Raw genomic sequence first — 21,981 nt, 5'->3', positions numbered from 1 at the left:
AGCAAGAGGGAGGAGAAATTAGATGAAGAAACCTTTTGGAAGAAAAGTAACTCTTCTTAGTTTTGTGTCATCTTTTGTGTGTTTAGAAAGCTTGGGTTTTAGTGAAGCTGTATCTAAACAAAAAAAAATAAATTAAAATTTTCCTCCCTTCTGTCCCCAAGAAAAGACCTACAGGCATCTTCTGGCCTATCTATACACTAAAATTACTGGGATTGCATCTCAGATTATAGAAGCCTCTTTCCTATTTACAGATGGTGAAATACAAGTGCAGTAAATCATAGGTTGGAAGTTTTGAAACTTCTCTTGAGTTGAGGAACCAATATTCCCTCACAAAACGTCAATGATGAATGCTTACAGTTTATTGACTCAGTTTGCATTTGTCTGTTCTGAACCTTTGCTGATCTGGAACAGCATCAGCAGAGGGTCTCTTCCCTTTGCATGAACTGCATTTGAGAGGACTCAAATCATGCCATAAAGATTTTATGTCCATTATCAAATCAGTGATGTGTGTTGAAGAATGATGCACAAAATTCCAAGTGCAAAAACCTTTTAATGATTCACCATGACTCAGAAACCTACAATCCTGCAGGTAGCAAATATATGTGGCAAACAAAGTCAGCCAAATCTTAGAAATACAGATATATTTTATTTAGGCTGGGAAAGACACCATTTTCTGATGTTTCCTGTAAGACAGAATTTCTGTTGAAAAGATAGCCTGCAAATACCAACACATGGGATTTCTGAAATGAAGTATGACCCCTGGCAGTTGCTGGCTGAAATTGGTGTGGTGCTTGCTGGGCTCAGTGCTGCCCACCTCCTGAACAGCAGCTGTGACTTTGATGATGGTGTTAATTTTGCTCAGTGTCTGTTCCCTTCCCGGGTCTGGATCGCTGGGATGTGTCTGCCCTCTGGAAGCAGTTTCAGAGTTTCTAGGCCCCCAAGCCAGTTGGCTCCCTTGCTTGTAGGGGCTGGATGCCTGGCAGTCCCTTGGAATCCCACTCCATGATTCATCACGGATGCTGATCCCATCCCAGTGCTGATACCAGCCTGCTCTGACGAAGCCATGTCTTGTTGGAGAGTTCACAACCATCTTTGACTGGTAAAAATGATTAATGGATACTCCCAGGGCCACTGATACACAGGCACATCATTATCATTAGTTCCCTTGCTGTATAATTACCAGGCATAATTCAATATTTCTCCCATGAACAAAGCATTTATCAGTTATGCTCCACCTGCCCCTTTGGCAGCATCCACACCACAGAACAGCTGAGCAGGCCTGCCAGCCCTTTCCAGCCTTTGTCCTCATGCTCTGGCACACAGTTGCAAGGCAGAAGTGATCTAATGCCCATTACCCAATTTTCTTCACACAGTTCATCCTTATGTCAGCTTATCCTTTCCCCATATCCACATCTCTGTCCTTGGCTGCCGGGGCCCACTGCCTTCTGTCACTTCAGTAAGGTGGCACTACTGTATTTTCCACTGCTGCATATGCTCACTTTCCTTCTCATTATCTCCTCCTTCAGTTTACTGAGCTCTCTTCTGCCTTACAAACCTCATGTTCCATATTGCCCATCACTGGGGAGACAGAGCTTCCTCTTCCCCTTCCTACTTCAGAAGCAGTCAGACACAGTCTTTTCACATCCTATCCCTTCCCCTCCTGTTTTTCAATAAATCAGTCTCCTCTGCCTCCTTCTCAGGTCTCTTTATATTAAACACTATCTCAGTGTGTTTTACCTCCTCTATCACCATTTGTCCTGGAGCCATGACAAAGTTTTCTCTTTGTCTTGCCTCATTCATCTCCTTTCCACTCAATAACCCCAGCTCTTCTTCCACTGGGATTTGTTCCACCCAATTTGTCTTATTTCTTAAGGCTTATTTGATTCAGCTATGTGTGTGTTTATGTGAGCATCTAAATCTAATGACCCATTCTTTAACCCATTGGTAAGCTGAAACCTCAGCAATAACAGAGTGAAGATCTTAAAAATACCAACTTTCTGCAGTTCTCATGAAGATTGATGACTGGGTGAAGAAAAAAGATTTGCGCTTGCCTTTCCTGCTGGAAAGGCTGCAGCATGTGCTCCTTCTTCCAGTGAATGTACAATTATTAATTATTAATTATTATTAATTGTCAACACCAGGAAAAACTTCACTCAAAGTTTGCATTTTCCTCAACAAAAGAAAGTGAAGTCATAAGAAACAAATTTTTAAGAAATCAGACAACAGGAGTTCTGTTGCTCACTACACTGCTCTTTTTTCCCACTTTCCCTCAGTGTTTCATTATTCAGCTTTGAAGATTTGCTTTTTTACTTCATATCTACTTTTAGCTACTTTCATCTTGGTTTTATCAAAATGTGTCATCCAAATTTTTAGTTGCTCAGGTTTCTGGTTTGACCTCTGTTTGTGACCTGTTCTTTCTGCATCTTGACTTCTTCTTCAAGGTCTCTCTCTTCATGTCTCCAAATTCACCTTTATCCATTGTCTTCTCCCTTAATGCTTCGATTTCTCTTATTTTCTGTCTAAAGGCTCTTCTCATGAATGTCAGTTCCTTAGTTATGTAGCTGCTGGTGACTGCCACCATCTCTGAGCACCTTCTTTATAGTCTGTGCCTCTGTAAGGAGAAAATTGTCTTTTAAATTCAGAACTGAAAAAAAAAACCAACAAAAAAAAAGGCATTGATTTTTGTGTAAGAAAAGGGAAGAATATAGAACCTTTCTGAAACCTCGTAAATTAATTCATAGCCACAGTGAAAACTGATCTGCCCTTTTATCAGACTTGATAAATTTTCATATAAATGTTCACAGTTCTGTGACATGCAGAAGAAATCTTTCTCTTACTGCAAGTTGAGATGCAGATTTATTTCTGAGACATGTAAAGTTATTCTGCACTATAGTTCATGCAATGAGAAGACTGTGTGGCTTTCAAGTCATACAAGTCTTGTTTTGCTTATTTTATTCTCAGTGACCTCTCACCAGTAACTAACAAAAAAAAAGTGAAGTTGGGACCTTCTGAATAGAATAATATCAATACTTGGCATGGAAATCTATTAAAAAACAACAAGAAGAGACATGAAAAGAAAAGAGCAGGATGAATCGTTCCTTCATCCTGGGGTAGCCTCTGAATTGTTTCAGAAATACCAACAATGAGTTAAATTCAGCATTTCAGAGGTAAGATCCTAAATCATATACTTGCAGAGAGAATTTCTTACAACCTGAAATAAAAACATAACTGATGCAAGAAATCAAGGATAGAAGTATTTTATAATTGAGTGACAGATAATGAGAAGCAGCAGAGAAGAGATGCTCTCCAGTGGGCCTGGTTATGAGGGATGCTCCTCATTTTCAGTCCGGGAGCACATAGAGCAATCTCTCCAGCAAAGCTTTCAATCACTGTATTTCATAAATCCCAGAGACCACACACAACTGCCTGCATAGGAGTGAAATTAAAATCCTGTACTAAGTGAGAATTTGATTTTGCCCTGAGCAATTTCTACAGAAAATTTTCTTAGTACTTCAACCTGTGAAGTATTACAGGTACAGGGTTACGACAGATAGCTTCATTTCCACAACCAGTGAGAGCTCCTGAGTGACAGCAGGCTCAGGTCCCAGTTTCATACCTAAATGGAGCAAAAGGAAATCAAGTAAATAGGAGCAAGGAAATTGCAGCTTGCTTGTGCACCATCAGATCAGACCATTCCTCTTACACTTACATGAGATAAATGGGTACTTCATACCTGACAGGCAATAACCTCAGTTCTGACCAACAGGTGGAGAGTTCTGAAATTTATTTTTTTTTTTACCTGGATTTTAGTCTTTATGTCAGGCTAGAAAAAGAAAGCTTCTCAAAATATTATTTAATATATGTGTCAAAACCTATTGTGTGGAGAGTAGTTTATGCTTTAAATTTGTAATAGCTGGCTGCCTTGTAATGTACTACCATTCATGTAATTACCATCAAATTTTAGTGTTTTGGTTGAACAGTTATTTGCTGTTAAGTCACAATCTGCTTCTTATGCACTGCTTTTCGGGAACTATGAAATTATCTGTCTATGATAAAATAGCTTTTAGAAGTGGGTAGCAGTTGAGGCTAATAGTAATGGTTATGTACTTGCAGTGAAATGTGGAGAGTTTCTTAGGGTCACTATTTTTTCTAGAGTCTGTGCAGACAAGTAGTTAAAAAGTGCCTGCTTTAGTTACAGGAAACATTGACTGTTTGAAACATGCAGGAGAAAGGGGAAGAAATTATGGGTACATATAAACACAGTTAAACAAAAATAAAAGTAGGCCTACATATTTTGTCAATGAGAATCTTCTTCCTATGAACATTTCAAGTGGAATCCAGCAGACGTTGCAGACAGACTGAATCAGCTGCTGGAAGAAGAGGGTAGATTGATTCACATAACCTCAATAGCATTGATTTTGTACCTCAGATATCACGAAGTTCATTCTTTTCTCCAGACCATTTTAGTGAAAACAGTTAAGAAGCATATTTGCTTTATTGCCTTATATTCTTAAGTCTTCTCAAAATCTCCCTTGCCCCTGGATTAAATGCCAAACCTTTCCTCACTTGATTTATTTTGCTTTTCTTCAGTTTTCTGTTGGTTGTTGATTTCAATTTTTTGACATTTCCTTTTAAATTTGTGGGATTTTATCCAATAGAACTAATCCAGGAAACTGAGTGAAATACAACTACTTAGGTGGAATATTTTCCCCAGATCTTCCATAGTAGAAAATAAAAACAGTGCAAACCTCTGCCATTATCTCATTTAAATCTGCTTCTGCTTTCAGCTTATAGCCTCACTAAATTAGCATTAGAGAAACAGACCTTTATGTTAAATTCATTGCAGGGCTGTGCCAGCAGGACTAGTTGCATTTTAGTGGTCCCTCATTGCCTGTTTGCACAAAATTATAGCAAAGCCCTGAATAGTAAATTAAAATGGAACACAACCTTTTTATGTTGAACTTCGAGTAGTTGAAAGCTTAAGCTTCTCTAGAACCCCATTACTATTGCATAAAGCATGTTTCCCATATTTAAAATTCTGATTAATTAAAAACACTTGCAGTAATTAACATGCATGCTAGAGGAAGCCAGAAATTATCTACACAAAATTGCTTGTGGTTTATTTTGGTGTACATACAAGAAAACCTGATACACAAACTCTTTTCCTGGACTTCTGACTCCATGAAGTAACACTGTCTGTGTGTCTGGTTTGTGCTATTCCTTACAGTAGGTTTTTCTTTTACAGGTAGCTCTGTCTCTTCAAGCAGAGTTCTGCCTTGTGTGTATTTCATCTCACCAGTTTGTGACACAGCAGTTTGTAACCAGTTCTCCTCTTGCTTTTTGTCAATGAGCCCTTCTTCGTCTTCTTCACATGTATTACTGTATTAATATAATATAAGATACTGTAGGAAATGTAATAACTAATAACTATTGCTACAAACTGCAGTGTAACCAGGGTTGCTGAAAGATGATGTCAAACGAGGTGAACTCAATGGCACTTAACAGTATTTAAGGCAGTATTTTGCCTTACCTCCCTGCCATATATTTCTTTTAAAACAGGGGTTCTCTGGGCCATAATCCTACAAAGATCCATAATAAGATGAAGTGTCTATACATAATTTAGGACTAAGAATTGCTAAAAGGGTGTAGTAAAGACCCAAGCTTTATATCCCAGTAAGCTCCTGTTTTATTTTACAGTCTGCGCAAGAATAAGAGTAAGCCAAGCCTATCTAAACAGTAAAGATACGGTGCTGGTTTTCATGGAGGCTTTTAACAAAATCTACTCTGAAAAATAGATTTTATTTAATAACTAACCTGCAAATGCATACTGCATGAAATGTGATGTTGGTGAATGAATGATGAAATGGCTTTAATTCTTTCATAAATACAAATAAGATTAAGGTCCATATCAGCTTGTACCAGAAGACAGGCAAAATATTTAAATACTTAATCTAGAGTTTGTTTTCTTCTTGTTTGTGTCTGGACTGTTCAGGAGCACGTGTCCACTATACGTGGACCAGACCAACAACTGAACCTTTAACATCTTTTTGATTAATCCCCATTTTGAGATTTTGAGTTGATTTTGATGAGACTTGTAAAAGATACTGTAGAGTCTGTGGGTGATCTGTTTATTCAGAGTGCATATGTGTCCAAGCACACACACTGAATGGAAATTGTTCATCTTGTAAAGCTGGCAGAAGACTGAGTCTGCAGCTCCCCTGAAAACTCAACCAGAGTTGCAATGCTGAGTTCACCTACCAGTGCTTGGATCTTGTTTTTCTACCTATTCCTAATGTTGTGAATTCAGTGTGGTGCTGTTGGGAGATGTTATTCTTCTCTCCTGGTTTAGTAACTAAGGAACCACTGTGCTTCTTCATGGATATGCCACTTGTGTATGAGCAGTCAGTGGAAGACAAGCTCAATGACTTTCAAAAACCTGTGCATTCTTCCAGTCAAACCCAGAACAGACCCCCCAATTTATAATTTATGGCTGCATGTGTATTTCAAAGAAAAATATTTCTTCTTTATATGCAAAATTTCCTTATTAAAATAACCTCTGTGCAGTGCCTCAAATGGATTACTACAGTGTTTTCTGTGTGTGAAGGTGGAAAGACTTCAGGTGACTAAAGATGATTTTTAGACAATAGAGAGAAGGTTTTTAGCAGTTAGACAGACCATGATACTTCTCACAGTGTCTGTCACTTACTTAAAACTTCGTATAAGTCTGAGATGTCAGGTATAAGATATTGTGACATTAATTTTTTCCTGCAGGTGGAAATAGACTATAATAGTTATTGCAAGCTGGCTGACATGCTTTGGATTTATCTCCTGCTTTATTGTGCACTGATTACCCCTTGTGGACAAGCCCATTAGTCTCTGTTAGTGTGTTAATGGTTTCCCCAGAATGCTGTGCAGCAGGACTTGTGGTGATGCAGTCACCTCACTTTACAAGTAAAGCAATTTGAATGAAAATCAAATTTTAATCAAAGCTTCCCTAATTATTTAGGAAACTATTTCCTAATTATTTATCCCTCTTCACTCTTTCTCCTGTAAGTACATGAAGGCGATTTTATACCACACCACCATGTAAGTTTTTTGTCATTGTTTGAGTAATTGCATTGAGTAACTAATAACTCAGTCAAGAGAAACGTAACCAGTATAAATTCAAGGTGGTGACACGTTTTAATACCAACAGTTATGTATTCTGTGTATCATATAAAGTATGATTAACTCTTTGGGGTTGCACAGAAGTCAGCTAGCCAGAGTGTGAGGATGTCAGACTACTAGGCTACGTGTCTGCTGGTATTCCCAATTGGCACTTGTTGGTAATTTCATTGATTAAAAATTAGCATACCCACATTTTCCCATGCTGTGATATGAGGGCTGATTTAGCAAAAAATTGTAAAACAGGCTTATTTGGTAGTGTGCTACTCTAGAATAGGAAGAAATTGTTAAGCTTACTATTATATGGAGTCGGGGAGGTAAGGCTTCATTTACCCTGGAATGCATCACTGATGTTTTCACCCAAGAACCTGTATCATCTAAGAACTTCTACTGGGTGTACTGGGTCAGACAAGAGCTCCAGCTAGCCCAGTGCCCCATGTCCAATTTGGCCATCAGGGAGGCCCAGGAAAGAAGCACAAGGCAGGCAGGAATGACACCTTTCTCCTAACACATTCCTGCACTCCAGCTGTTTCCAGCTGTTTTTCCTAGGGCTGGATGTTGTTTGGCAGTCTTAGGTGACCCTTAGAAGACCTCTCTTTGTGCCCATGTGAGCTTTACTATCTGCAGTTGTGGCAAGATGTTGCACAGGTCCACCACCTGTCATATGAAAAAGTACCTTGTTTGCTTGGGACCTGGCTGCTGCCAGCCTCTTCTCTGGGTGATCTGTAAAGTCAAATCCAATCCAATCCATTCTTTTCCAGAGCTGGGAGCCCTAACTAATTTAAATCATGCTCTAAATGGAAAGATTTCCTTTTGCCTTTCAGCATTACCACTAGATTAGGCCCTTCTGCCCTTTCATAATAGAAATTGTTTGGTAGCTTTTAGAACAGCTGACTCCACAACTTCTATTGCATGGAAATATTTAACTTCTGTATATTTCTGTGTATATGTATGTCTGGTTCTGGAATGGAGCAAATCTCTAAATTTGCTGTTTTCAAAGCAGCTCTATCTGTTTAGACCAAATAAAGCTGTCACTGTGAAGATGTCATGAAGGGATTTGCCTTTCTGCTTATTGATGATGATGATATAAATTTAATAGGTGTTTGAAGATTTTTACAACTTTTGCAGCCTACCTTAAAGATAATCAATGACCTAAATCTTCAAAATAGTCTCTGTGCAGAATTAAATGATAAAGAGAAGTGTGTAAAACAAAGTAGAGCTGTGTTTTCTCCTCTTTGGACTTAGGCTTACTTGTCAGTTAAGTTTGGTCTGATATTACTGCTCTGGTGAGAATTTGGATTATGGAAATAGGAGTGCCTTATGTAATTTATTCCATGGGTAGTATGAGAACACAGCAATTTTCAATAGTGAATACTTCAGTGCAAATCTGACAACAGTGATTGGAATGGATGAGTAGCCTCTATAAATGAAAAGTCTTTTAAATTGTTCACATTTAGAAGAAATATTCAGTAGCATTCAAATTAAATGTGAACTCTGATGAAACAAAGGAAGATCATAAAATAAGCAAAGTGAAGCTGACTAAATGCTGTATTCAAGGAGTCTGTGGAAGAAACAGGAAAAGGTGTAGGCACAGTCTGCCTTTTCAGTTACCATGTTAAAAATCAACATGCAAATTGTTTATGCAGAAGTCAAAACCAAACCAAGCAAACTACCTCAGAGCTGGGCAGCATTCCACCCGCAGAAAATTTGTTACATCATGCCTTAAAACTGCCAGCAGGAGCTTCGGGGAATATCAGCACCACAATGTTGCAACAGCCCAAGCACCACCCAAGGAACTGGCACACAGAGCACATAGTTGAGCTGTGCTTTGTAGATCTGGCCACAATTCTATTGCATTAATTCAGTACATAAATATTAACTTTGATCCACACATATGCACTTTTTCAATAGTTTGAGCAGTCATCTGAGGTGATAATGCAATAAAGAGTTTGTTTACAATTTCTGAACAAGATACCATTTAACAGGAAGCAAGTCAGATAACTGACTTCTACATTCAAACCTGTCACATGACAAACTGTATTGCACATTTAAGATATAAAACAACTCTGTCATTCCTCGTTGCCTTTTGAGCCAAATTTTATGCCTTTATGAGAATGGCTTTTAGTTTCTTTTTGGCCTAGTAAACTTTGGGTAGAAGGTGACAGCCTGAAGAATTTCCTGCTATATCATAGTTTCCACTCCTTCAGAGATACAGATGTCCAGTTTTAACCAGCTGATTTTGCCAAAGCAGTGAAATTAAAGGTTGAGCAGGGATATAGACTCACACACGTAACAAATTAATGCCTTTTATTACTAAATAGTGAATGGAGACATTTGCTGTGGCAGACAGGTTATTTGGTAACTGCTAGTTGCAGATCTTTCCTTGCCATTGCTCTATTAGTCTCAGCTTACAGGGAAGCTTCAGCAGTGTTTTCAGGAGACGCAGGGAATGCTGAGAGGCTACAGCAAGTCACAGCAGAGGCAGAGCCCTGAATGCTGAATGACGTTTCAGCTACCAAATCCTCCAAAACTGTCAGGATAAATAAGACTCTCTAACACTGTCTTTTTACTGTAAGTGAGTAAGGCATTACTTTATTCTTAGCCTGGAGGTGTGTGTGTGGCCAACACAATTCTGGCCTCTACACAAAAGCAGATACAAACCTCGTTTGCTTATTTATACAATTTTAGCAAACAAAGAAATTAATGTTCATTGGTTCTAAATGACATAATTGTCTTTAATTAATCAGTATTCCGTTTTTGGTTTTTTTTTTTTTTATGGATTTCTCACATCTCATGCTAATTAATTTATATTTTTCAGTCTTTTTAATATCTTTTTCCCAGGTAAGGACTTTTCAATACACATATACTGAGCCTTTATTAGCTTCTTCTCTATCTTCTGTTTTCTGCAAAATGTCCTTGTAGTCCATAAATTCTATGCTTCTTGTATCCAATTTCAACAACACATCACTCTGTCCCAGGCCTTGTTCATTGAAGCATATCAAGGTTAGCTTAACAAAACTTAAAAGTTTCATTAATTTTCTCAAGCTCTATTCCCACATTAACTGCTTATGACAACTTTGCTAAAAGCTGGTTGAGAGTAATTTAAGAATAACACACTGTTTGTAATTAATTTATATAGATTGGTTACAATGAAACGATTAATTTAGAAGTTAATTAAAAGCGTTACCTGAAATTACTAAGAGGTTCTATTGTTTCCAACACTTCCAGAATAATTTCACCTAACTTCTGTGCTATTTCATAGTGCCAGCTTGGGACATCAGTGTCTGTGCTTCTGTTCCTTAGTTACTTACACTGTCTGCTGATTTATCAAATAATAATAGTTTCTACCATTTTCCTAAATTATACATGGCACAGGATGTAAACCTTTTCCAAATTATTTGTCACTCACACCCCTCAGTGTGGATTCCTTTTGATGTCAAGGAAAAGGACCAATTCCTCATGAAATTACTGCCAAAATCGTACCATTAGCTGGAATTAAGCTGGTTAGCCTCCTGCAATGAACTGCCTTCTGTGCTACATGATCATCTAATTTGTGAAGCCTTATTTAAAAATGCACACAGTGTGCCAGGTGGAAGAAAGCTGCATGGAGCTCGACGCTTATGTGAACACAGGGATCATACTTATATTGTTCTGTGTCCATGTTTCTGACATTTTCCTTTAGAAAGCTGGTAGCCACAGAGCGCTCCCTTGGTGTGCATGCAGCAGCATTTTGGGAAGCGTGGCCTTGTATTCTCTTTCGGCTTCTAAACTGACTCTGTAGTAGCTGAGGTCCATTATGCAAACCCATCTATGTAACAGGGAGTGTTTTCCACTGCTCACTCTGCAGGATCTCAAGGCATTTTCCAAAACAATGTACATGTGTCATTTTCTGAGCACTGTATGGGGCTTATTACTGCTCAGTAAATATTTCACCCATTCAATAAAACCTACATTCAGAGCCTACATAGGGTGGGTGTCTGTAAGAGTTCAAGAGTTGAAGAGAGGCGGCAATACCAGAGAATATAAAATCTACTGAAATAAAATTTGAACCAATAAGACTGTTAACAGCCAAAAAATTCCCCAGGAACAGGGTGTGTGATGAAATCCTATGATAAAAAAGCAGCTCACCTGCATTCATTGAAGGTTTGAACTTTAAAACAAAACACTCCAATGCAATTAACCTCCCCAAGACACCAAGGAAAGAACATGCCAACAGAGAAATAAAACTTTGCAATAAATTCTCATGAAAATCCGGTGTCCCATACTATTTAAAAAGAAACTGTAGCATTGGTATTTGATACATCCCATTGCTATCCTGTGAGAGCCACCTTCTATTTGGTGATCTCAGATCTCTTCTGCACCTGTTGGCTCGCTGCCTTTGAGAGATTTGTTATCTCACCATTCTGCAGATGACAGCAGAAAAGGTAATGATGAATAAAGTCATAAAGTGATCAAAGTTCACACAAAAAATCAACAGCAGAGCTGATAGGAGAAACATCTTCATTCCAGTTCATCTACTGTAACCATATTTGTCTACATTTGCAAGGTATATCTAACAGTGGATTTATCCTGCCAGGTTATTGTATACAAAATGTGTCAGGATTTGTGCAGGTGCCCTGCTGAAGGTCTGGGTTAATGTAGCACAGCTACATTATAGCTATGCACTCCAGCATGCCAGTTCCACTCCTGTCCATCAGAATGATTGAATAGAGTTTTACCATTTACTTGGCACAAAATTTCAAAAGTAGTCAAAAAACAAGTTCAAAATCTGGACAGAATAAGTTGGAGGAAAGTGGATTGGAAAAAAAATTAAAATAAGAAAAAGGATTTAGACAGGAAATCTGGATCAGTTTTACAGCGCTGGTGAAGCTCATAGGTACTTCAGCCCAAGGGAGCAGTTGGTCTTACTGAAAGCCAGATTGCATGAATTGCATGATTATCCAGCAAAACTAGCAAAAGCCACTTCACATGTTTAGCTTTCAGCCACTTCACGTATTTCTCTTTCCTAGTAGAAAGAGACTACCCATGTTCAGAGTAACAGAATAGCATGAAAGTTTCTCTCCACTAGGGACCAATAATAATTTCTGGCAATAGCAGCTATTTTGTTCATGCCAGTGGACATTTTGAAACATTTCAAACATTTACAGTAGAGCTTTAAAATGTTCTTTTACACGTGCATGTTCTGATTCAGAATATTTAGAAACTTGTTAACAAGAACAGCTCTCTACTATTTTAAGAGGTGAAATGGTCAAAGGTTTTGTACATATTTTTACAGCTGTATTGATGATGAGAGTGAGGTATGGCTGACTGCCACACACTCAACTCAGAGAAGACATTGGCAGATGAGACATGACCTGCATCATTTGTTTGGGTGGGAAAAGAAGCTGCTTTGCTCACCCTGGATATATAAAATATAATGTCAATCAGATGGCACACACATTTCTTTCCATGAGCCACCCTCTAGGACTCTGCCTTCAGAAAGTACTCCTAAGTTGCTTATGCATCCGAATAATTTTTGGGTTTTGACAGACTGACGTATTTGCAGTAATTGGAAATACATGTGCAGGTACTTCATAATAATACCATTTATTATTTAATTCTCTAATTTCATTATTTTAGATACCTAAAGTTTTGTGTTACTCAAGTGTGAAAGAGAAAATAATAAAAAATAAGCTTATAATAATTACTACAGGTCTGAACGCTTTCTGGATTGTGACTATCCTTTATGGCATTGCTATAGAGGAATGACTGAACTCTGCTATATAAATCTTTCTGCTCCAAGATCTGTGCTGCCATTATTGTGTTTTTGACTCCTCAATGTTTAAGCTGTATCTACATATGTCAGTTTTTACCAATTCTCTATCATGGCACTCCTACTTCTGCTATTGAATACAAATTTGGCTGTAGTATCAAGAGGAAATAGAAACATCAAAAAGAAGTAATAATTTGTATTAAAATATGTTTGTAAAAGATTATGTAAACTTTTCACCCCTGATGTCTCCAATGACAGAGGAGCTAAGCTTTCTTCAACTCTTCCCTGGAGGCAACTCTCTGAGTTCAGACAAATAGCAAGTGGTATTTGAACACAATATAAATGTAGACCATGTTGGCTTTATGAGATAGGTTCACATAGAGGGTGGAGTAAAATGCTGCAACTTATCAGTTGTTCTGTGGCCACCCTGCAAAGATAAATTCAGTTAGGCTGAATTAGGAAAGAATTTTGGTTTACCTTTGCTAAGATAAGACTAGATAGATTATATATGTGTTCCTAGTTCAGTCTATCTACCATCTGCAGCATACAGGGGAAGGGAAAAGCACAAAAAGAGGCTCATCCATTTTGAGTCCTTACGAGACAGAAATCCTTACTTACGTACTTTTGGACATTACTCCCTAATTAGTAACCACTTCTCTCTTGATTTCCTGTGCAAATTGAAGTGTTGTGCTACCAGTTTAGATAAAATAAATTTTAACCTCACACATGCACCATATTCTTATCCAAATTTTACCTCAGAACCAGAAAAAGCTTGCAAACAGTAGATAGATAGCTTATGATTAGTGCAAATAAACACTACTACAGTAGCCAAACACATATTTGCTTAGCAAAAGTGGGTCTTTCAGCCCTCCTTCAGCACTGGCCAGATCAGTAACTACCTTGGGTAGTAACCTGGGCCTTGCTCTGCAGCTTTTTGCGTTGCTAAAAGGCATTGCAACAGTTCAGCTAAATCTGGCACAGCTGAGGAGACAAGGCTGCCTTAGGCAATGCTTAAATACTTAATTTAAGGACTATCAGACTTTACAAAAAGTGAACCTGTATATTACTGGAATTGAACCCCCCCTGGCTGATTGTTAGAGATGCTCTGAAGTAATCACTTGAACATTAATTCAAGAAAGATGAAAGGTTAGCAAGGAAAACGTTTTCAATTCCTCATATCGTGCAATACAACATTTTTCAAAATTACTAGAGAAGTCTTAATTATTTGGCTTTTCTAATTATATTGTTAGAAAAAAAAAATCCTTCTTTAAGGTTAGAAGGAAATTGATTATCAAAATAATCCAGAAAAAATTCTGAAATGAGATAGCCAGTTCTAAAGCCAGATAACAGTGCAGTGCCTCTGAGCATTACTGACAAAAGGTTTGTTTCTCTCCTCTAGCTGACAGCTTTCTGATTACAGTGGGACACTAAGGGAGCTGCCACCAAGTGGGAATGCTGGATGTTAGAAGCAAAACCTTAAACAACCTTGGCATTTGGTGGAGAAACAACACAGATGGGCATACCAGAGTAGCTTGCTCACAACAGCCCTTCATTCCCTACAGCCTTTCATTCCCAGCAAAGAACCTGGTATGTTTTTAACCATCTGGAGGTCGTTGTTTGTTTATTGTGGGCTTTTTTTTGGGGGGGGAGGGGGTGTGTTGGTTTCTTTTATTATTTGTTTTGGTTTGTTTTCTTGTTTTTTTGTTTTTTTTTTCCCCAGGGATAATGCAGTTTAGTAAGTTAGAAATAAAGTCTTGAGTATATCTATCACTGTAGCAAGACCCACTTCCACAGCTGCAAGGGGATGTTTTGCTTCTATTGTAGAAGGGATGGAAGTGAACCAGTGGGGACTGGTGTGGGGACTGGTGTGGGGACTCTCCACAGAGACTGTGAGGAGTTTATTTTATTTGATGAGATACAAAGCCATGCTTGTATCACGTATTCCTAATTGCTAGCCACAATCTTTGTTTGTGTCAATGCTGCTAGAAACATGAACGCAATTCAAGTGAAGACCTATGTAACTTTTAAATTTCCAGGTGGGATACAGTATCTGGTTTATCTGGTACTTGCTAGGAGGTAGATCCATTTTCTTAATCTACTTGTAATGGAAAGAAAAACTGGTCGTTCAAGTTACACGTGGGACATGTGATGTGAGAATGGGCTGATAAGTAAATTGCACCGATAAATTGATTTTACTTGCTTATTAGCTGTTTTTCCATTTGCGCCAAATACTGATAGTTGCAATAACAATGAAATGCCCTTGAGAAATCTAAGAACTATTTTAATTGCAGCTACTGATATAATAATAAATTCACATAAATTAGTCAAAAGGAAAACAAAATAATTGAGTCTAATGAAAGCTTAATTGAATAAAATGTGTTGGTGTTGCCTGGTTTTAGTTTACAGAAGTATCTATGTCCAAAATGCAGCAGAGTTGCATGTGACATGTCAGGCCAGTGCTGCAGACTGTCCTTCCCCAGCAGATCTTTTATTGGCTGCTCATTCTTTGAAAGCATGTGCATAAACCTCTTGCAAAGGCCATGCTGAGAAAGAGGACAGCTGGGGTTATTATTTGAAAAGCCGATAGTATTTTCTCTATAAGCCACAGATAAAATGTTTCACATTTCTATTTCAGGCTATAAACCAGACCGGGCTGTTCTTGAGTGTAAGTTTACCTTCACAGGAAATCCATTGTTTGGGAAGCTAATGGAATCACCACACCCTGCAAGCACACAGATGAAGCTCTCAGATAAGTTCTTGTTCTCCATGAATACCTAGAAATTATCTGATAGTGCTATTGTTAAATTGTAATATTGAAAATCTTACAAGAAATGATACATTTATTTACACAAATCTGCTGGGGCTGGGAACTTGATCTGAGAGAGGAAGCAAATTAGCAAGTAGGGTTTTTAATGTCCAGTCCAATGCAAAAATAAATCATCAATCTGGAATAAATTACTGCAAATTAGCCAGAACCCAAATTCGAGGGCTAAGATCTTGAAACAAGAGAGCTCAACCTATTGTACAAAAGCACTGCCAACCTAGTAGCTTTATTTATTCCCCTCTGGATGTATAAGAAATTCTGGAAGAAACATTTTTTGCACAGTCAAGCATTCAAAAAAAAATTAGCACTTTCCCCTTCCCTCTTGTGGCAGAAATAGGAGCTGAGTAAAGATAGGAAATTTTCATGTAAAAATGTGTTGGTGATGAACAAGTGCATTTTCTCCATAGATGGAAAGAAGTCCAGAAGAGAGAATTAGTACAGCTGTAAAGTACTATGAAAATAGTATAGACAGCAGCACTCTTTTTGAGTGCCTTGCATTCAGTTTTTATAAAATAAATCTGAGCAAGGAAACCTTGAAATATTGTAGCAATTAGCATTTTAGCAATACCACATTGACATAATTAGAAGTTTGTGATTACTACTCAGCTCTAGAAATGCTGCTTCTTCTAGTATTTCACAGTAGAAAAAGTGGTGAGTCTGTCTGTCTATAAGGATATCCTAGCTCCTCCAGGCACAAGAAGTGCATGGAGATGATTTGAAACACGAGAGAGAGAGAGGACTTCCTTCTATTTATCTCCATGTACAGCCAGACCCGAAAATCAGTTTCAGATTAGGTCCCACTAAAAGAGCAGGCCATATCCAGCATATTCAGGAAATCTGATAAGAAAATCTAGTTGAAAAACTCCATTTGGTTATATGGAAGTTCTGAGGGTGTGAAAAATATGATTTTTAAAGTCATATCCTCCCCCTTGCTCCTTATAGGAGTAGTCTGGCTAAATACAAATAGATTTTTAAAAGAAAAACTAAAGGCACATTTTTTTACCAGCATAATCCTGACAAATTTGAAACTGCCACTCCAAAACCTAAGGCACTTGAGAAAAGAGGGACAGAGCTTTAAAAATGCTGGTGTAAACAGCTGACAGTTTATGAAATCAAGTATTTCTGCTGTCAGCAAGTGAAAAGAGATCTTTAAGTGTGAAGTGCTGGGCCAGGTGTTAGTGTCTACATTTCAGCTCATCCAGTTTGAAATGCAAGTTACATTGTTGGATTTCAATCCTGAAGTAGCTTTTACTGTGCATAGTTTTGGATAATCCAAATCACAAGTTTTGGATAATCTGTATTTTACTTACTCATCTGCAGGGACAAATGATAGTGTTTACACAGCTGTACTTCTTGAGGTTCAGTTTAAAGAAAGAATGCACACTTGGAAAAGATCCTTTTGCTTTTGCATTTACATTACTGCCTTCCCAATATAACGCAGGGATCGTCTCTGTTCTGCTGAGATGTAAAGATTGCTGCTGTTAGTGAAGCTGTCCCTGCTTCATTCCCAGAAGAGATACCACTGTGCAGCTGTACTTTCTACGTAACCATGGGCATCTCTGATGTTTCGTGAACATCCACAATATGATTTTTTGATTACACAACCCACTCAGCACATTTTAATTGTGTTTGCCCTTTGCTCCTTTTGACCCTTAAGCCTTTGCTTGCAATAAAACCAGCAAATAGACAGAAACAAACTGCCATGCCACATCAAGTCCTGCTAGAAATCAAGGAATTGTAAATGTGGAAGTGTCAAGAAAGAATAAGTTTGCCCTGATTCATATAAACACTTTATTCAAATGCTTTGGGTACAGATAAACAGTCCTTGTGCAATGTTTGTTATGGTTTCACCTGCTTCAAGCTGGAAACTGAAAGTGTTTTGGTTAATGGGACAGAAAAGTTTCTTGAGCTGCTCTGCAGCTGCAAGTACTTCTGCATGTTATGGTGAAGCACTGTCTCACATCTTTTAACAGCAATGCATATCAGTAATTCAGATTTTTAAATTTTGTTTGTTTTTTTGTTTTTGTTTTTGCTTTTTTTTGGTCCACAGAGAAGGAACCATTGCTTTGTACTGCAGTTTCAGTGTTGGGCTGTACCTGCTGGCATTTCCTGGAAAAGCAGAAATAAATACGCATTTTCTTGATATCCTTTATTGGATACAGACAGGTCTTAGTAAAAATGTTTTATAACTTTCCTTACAATACTACTAACTTGGGGGGGTGGGGGGGATGGGTGGTGGTTCAAGTATTTGAAATTCTTTTCTATATGAAGCAGAGACCAAACAAGTATGAGACCTGATTTCAAACCAGTGGAAAAAACAGGAAAAATTCTGAGAAATTCTACAACAGAAACATTTGATGGATCCTTTAAAATGTTCTTTAGAATTTAAGAAATTTGGTTTTATATTAAATGATTGGTAATAGAACTTTTTTTTTTTAAAAAAAAAGTTTTATGTAACATTAGCAGTTTCTGTAATGTCATTCCTATTGTGCCTTGAATTTCCTTAACCCATGTGACGTGTTTTCTGTAATTCTTATGTTACAGTTGCATTTCTGCAGTTTCCTGACTGGTGCAGTGTCTGGGCACTCATAGTATGCTGACTTCTACATAGAGGAAAAATTAACTGATTTATATTTTTGGGTCTTTTTCCCCCAACTCATCCTCCTCAGTATGTATAGTCTGTTTAAGAGGGACAAAGGCATAATACCCTTCAACTTCATCTGCATTTTTTTCAAATGCAATTTCTACATTTGTTTCTTGAGTATAGTGGTTCTTGAGCTGTTCCTACCCATGTCTTCTTCCTACTTCATATGATAAAACAAAGCTTGGATAAATTATACTAGAAACTTTATTATCGTTTATAGTAAGCAAAGAAACAATACCTGTAACTCTCTTGTTCTGATTTTAGTTTTAATGATCCTTGAGTATTACCATTTTACAGTGGTCTGCAACAGGTAATACAGAATAGTTGGTGTGAAATAAAGCTACTTTGCAGCGCCAAGCAGCATAAGGGAGGATTCAGATAAGTGTGTGGTTTAATTCTGGTTCCACCTGGAGAATTGGATGTCTTTATAAGTGAAATACTTCCAAGGTGCAGTTATACTGCAATAAATAAAAAACAAAATCTAAGGTAATCAAAGACCTGAACTGATGCTTAATTAAAAAAAAAAATCAACTAAACAAATCAATTTGAGAAGTACCTTTTAACATCCCTTCCAGTTCTTCCTTTCAAGTTTACTACTATGATAGCTAAAAACTGAATTTGCTTCTAATCATTTAATATAAGGGGATAAGGATTTAATGTATTTCTTGGAGGAGTTGTTGATACCCATTAAGACTATTTTATGGCTCTGGGGTTCAGAGATAGTGAAGAATAAGAGACAACTTGTTAACATTGCACAGCAAAAGAAAAAAATTCACAAAAACAGAGTTTTGTTTTGAGGGAGGTTTAAATGTGGTCATCAGTATGCGTTCATGTATTTGGGGGAAAAAGCCAAAATACCTTTATATTCCATTTTAACTCAAGTTGCTACTCAGAGGAACTTCTGAGACAAGTGGCAGAATGTCTCATCAAAGTGAAACTAGAGCTGCCCTGCTGAGATTCCACCTGCTATGTAAAAGTGCTACCACCTTCTTGCCAAGTGGAAAGAATTAGCTGACTCCAGCAGATTTTGGGTCTCTTTCAGGTAAAAGTGATTCATTGGACTGTGAGATTGAGCACTAGAAACTGTACACTCCACAACTAGAATTAGAACCCTTCACATTAAAATTGTTTAAGAAAATTAATTTCCTAACTGTGATAGTGAAAAAGTTTGCCATATTCTAGTGTAAATTTCCCTTCTCAAGCATTTCAGAGCACCAACAAACTAAAGTTCTGCTCTTGGGATGAAGAAGTCATTGGAGTCACAATAAGCATTCTACACCTAAAAATCGGCTTTTTGTGGTGAAAATAAAATTAGCTGCTGGCCTTTCAGAATAATTTGGAAAATGTACTTCAAATTGTACGTACCTGCTGCATTTAGCATTTGTAAAAATGCTGTAACAGCACTCCCCTCACTAGCTTTTCACCTCTCTCCCAAGTAATTTAATTTTCTTTCTCCCATTATGTCATGCCTTAGCACAGCTCAGGTCACAGATTCCTCAAAATAAAAATGAGGCTCATAGCAGTAGGTGCTATAACATGGTTAGAACGACAAGATAAATAAAAATAACTAACTGTACAAGTTATGTACAGACTGATCACATTTTACCCACTGGTATCTCCAGTGGATAGTGGGTATAGTATAATTAGTGTCATTTTCTTTAAGATCATATGCATGTAGCACAGAGTATTATGGGCTTGAAAGCAAGTAAACCAGCAGTAGTTTCCTCGTTGCATTAAACAATCACTTGAATTTAATTTCACCCAGAGAAAGTACAATGGAAATCACCACGAGTGTATCAATGAAAAAGCCCATCTATTTTGGCTTGATTTTTGCTCAGTTTACAAACATTGTATCTAAGAACTGTTTGCATTGAAAGTACCCTAATATTTTGTGGGTTAGTAGTCAGATTTATGTCTATAAAATAGTATTTTCCTATCGGACAGGAAAGACCCATCAGAAGATCTCCACTTTTCAGAGGTCTCCTGAACAATTTTACTGTCTTTTAGAATCCTTTCTTAGGTGACACCCTCCAGGCAAAGCCAACAAACAGTTAAATGTATAATTTGGAAAGCCTTGCCTTGATTTCTGGATCATCTTAATGCAGCTTTGAGTCACAGAATGATTTGTGTTGGAAAGGGGCCTTTAAAGGTCATCTAAATCCAAACCCCCTGCAATAAGCAGGGACATCTTCAACCAGATCAGGTTGCTCAAGGACCTGTTCAGCCTGAGGTTGAATATTTCCAGGCATGGGAGCCTCCTTCCCTTTTCTGCACTGCACACATTTTGGCCCTTTTGCATGTACCTAGACTTTTAAAATGTTTTTGATTTATGGAACTGGGTTTTGGAATACAAATCCTTGACTAAATTTGTAGGCAATATAATTGTTAGTAGGTATAACAACTGACACAGTCACAGGAGCTAGCAACTGCACTCAGCGCTTGACAACCATCAGCAACCTGCTTATGATCTCAATTTCTCAACTGATCTCTGTTATTGTCAGTTAGGAATCAAAACCTTAGGGGAAAAAAAAAAAAGAGATATTATTTCTGCATTTCCAGATTTCTCTGGAAGGTTGCTATGGGCACAGAATATTGTAACTCTTCTTTCCACCCCCCAGACAATGCTTGTGGTGGTTGTGCCCCAAACTTCATGTTAGTAGCTGATCCAGAATGTACGAAGTCAGAAAAACCAACAGAATCTGGCATAACGTCTCACAGCTTACGAGCACATTTGTGAATGTTTACTACTTTTGGGGAAAACAAAACAACCCAAAAACCAACAAGAGGACTTGTGAAATTAACGAGAGAAGACAAGTGTGAAGGAATACAGGATGGAGCACCAATATGCAGGACAGCTGTTCTGAGTCTGGGAGGGGGTGCAAGAAGGATGTGATAGTTACAAAATATCCATCCTTACCAGCCCTGGCTTTTGCCGAAATCAGAGTATCCTCGAACATACTCCTACTCCAATTTCTACTTCACATGCTGCCTTCCCATCTCTACCGTTTCGTCTCCCAAGCACACTGAAACATTACCAGTGCACATTACAAACTTTCAAAATGTATGTAGTTTTCCCACAGGAATGTTCAGGAAACTATAGCTACAGCGTTAAACGCCCTGAAATTCCGCATCCATCCGAGTTCACCCGTTGACGTGCGCTTTTGGGAAGGGTTTTGTTAAGCCACAAAGCCGGAACAGTCAAGGGTGCTTGGACAAGAGCGGGCCTCTCCCCAGTCCTGCTGTCACTCAGCGGACACAGAGCACTCCTTTTTGTCTCATAACAGAAAATTCCGTGAGATTTCTGTCTTTTGTAGGGATCTTTGCATTAAAACCACTTCTGCTGTCGGCGGGCAGGATGCGCTGGCGCTGCGGGCGGGACCAGCCTGTTGCGGCCAGCAGCGCTGCCGGGGGCTGCGGGCGGCCCTGCCCGCGGCACGGCACCGCCGCCGGCGACAAAGCCACCCGGGGGAGCGACGCCTTCCCGGAGCGCTCAAACGCCGGTTCCGGGTGCCCTGCACGCCGCCCCCGCGCCCATCTCCGCCGCGCTCCCGGGCGGGAGGCAGGACCGCCGCCGCTCCGCGCTCACGCCCATCGCCG

General features: G+C 38.5%; 1 long non-coding RNA gene across 1 annotated transcript in view; it reads right to left on the bottom strand.

Annotated features, from left to right (window-relative positions):
- Positions 1 to 530: 530 nt before the first annotated feature.
- The window catches only part of LOC107205552, a 22,288-nt gene continuing 837 nt past the window's right edge, over positions 531 to 21,981 (bottom strand). The window contains exons 2-3 of the long non-coding RNA XR_001522029.3: positions 3,518 to 3,616; positions 531 to 2,611 (exon numbers count right to left, since the gene is read on the bottom strand). This is a non-coding gene — a long non-coding RNA (uncharacterized LOC107205552). The remainder of the gene's footprint in view (positions 2,612 to 3,517; positions 3,617 to 21,981) is intronic.

Source organism: Parus major, chromosome 5 (genome assembly GCF_001522545.3).
Source record: "Parus major isolate Abel chromosome 5, Parus_major1.1, whole genome shotgun sequence".
In the NCBI taxonomy this organism is placed as follows: domain Eukaryota; kingdom Metazoa; phylum Chordata; class Aves; order Passeriformes; family Paridae; genus Parus; species Parus major.
Note: the sequence above shows the minus strand (reverse complement) of the source record. Positions and strands in the feature narration are given on the sequence as shown.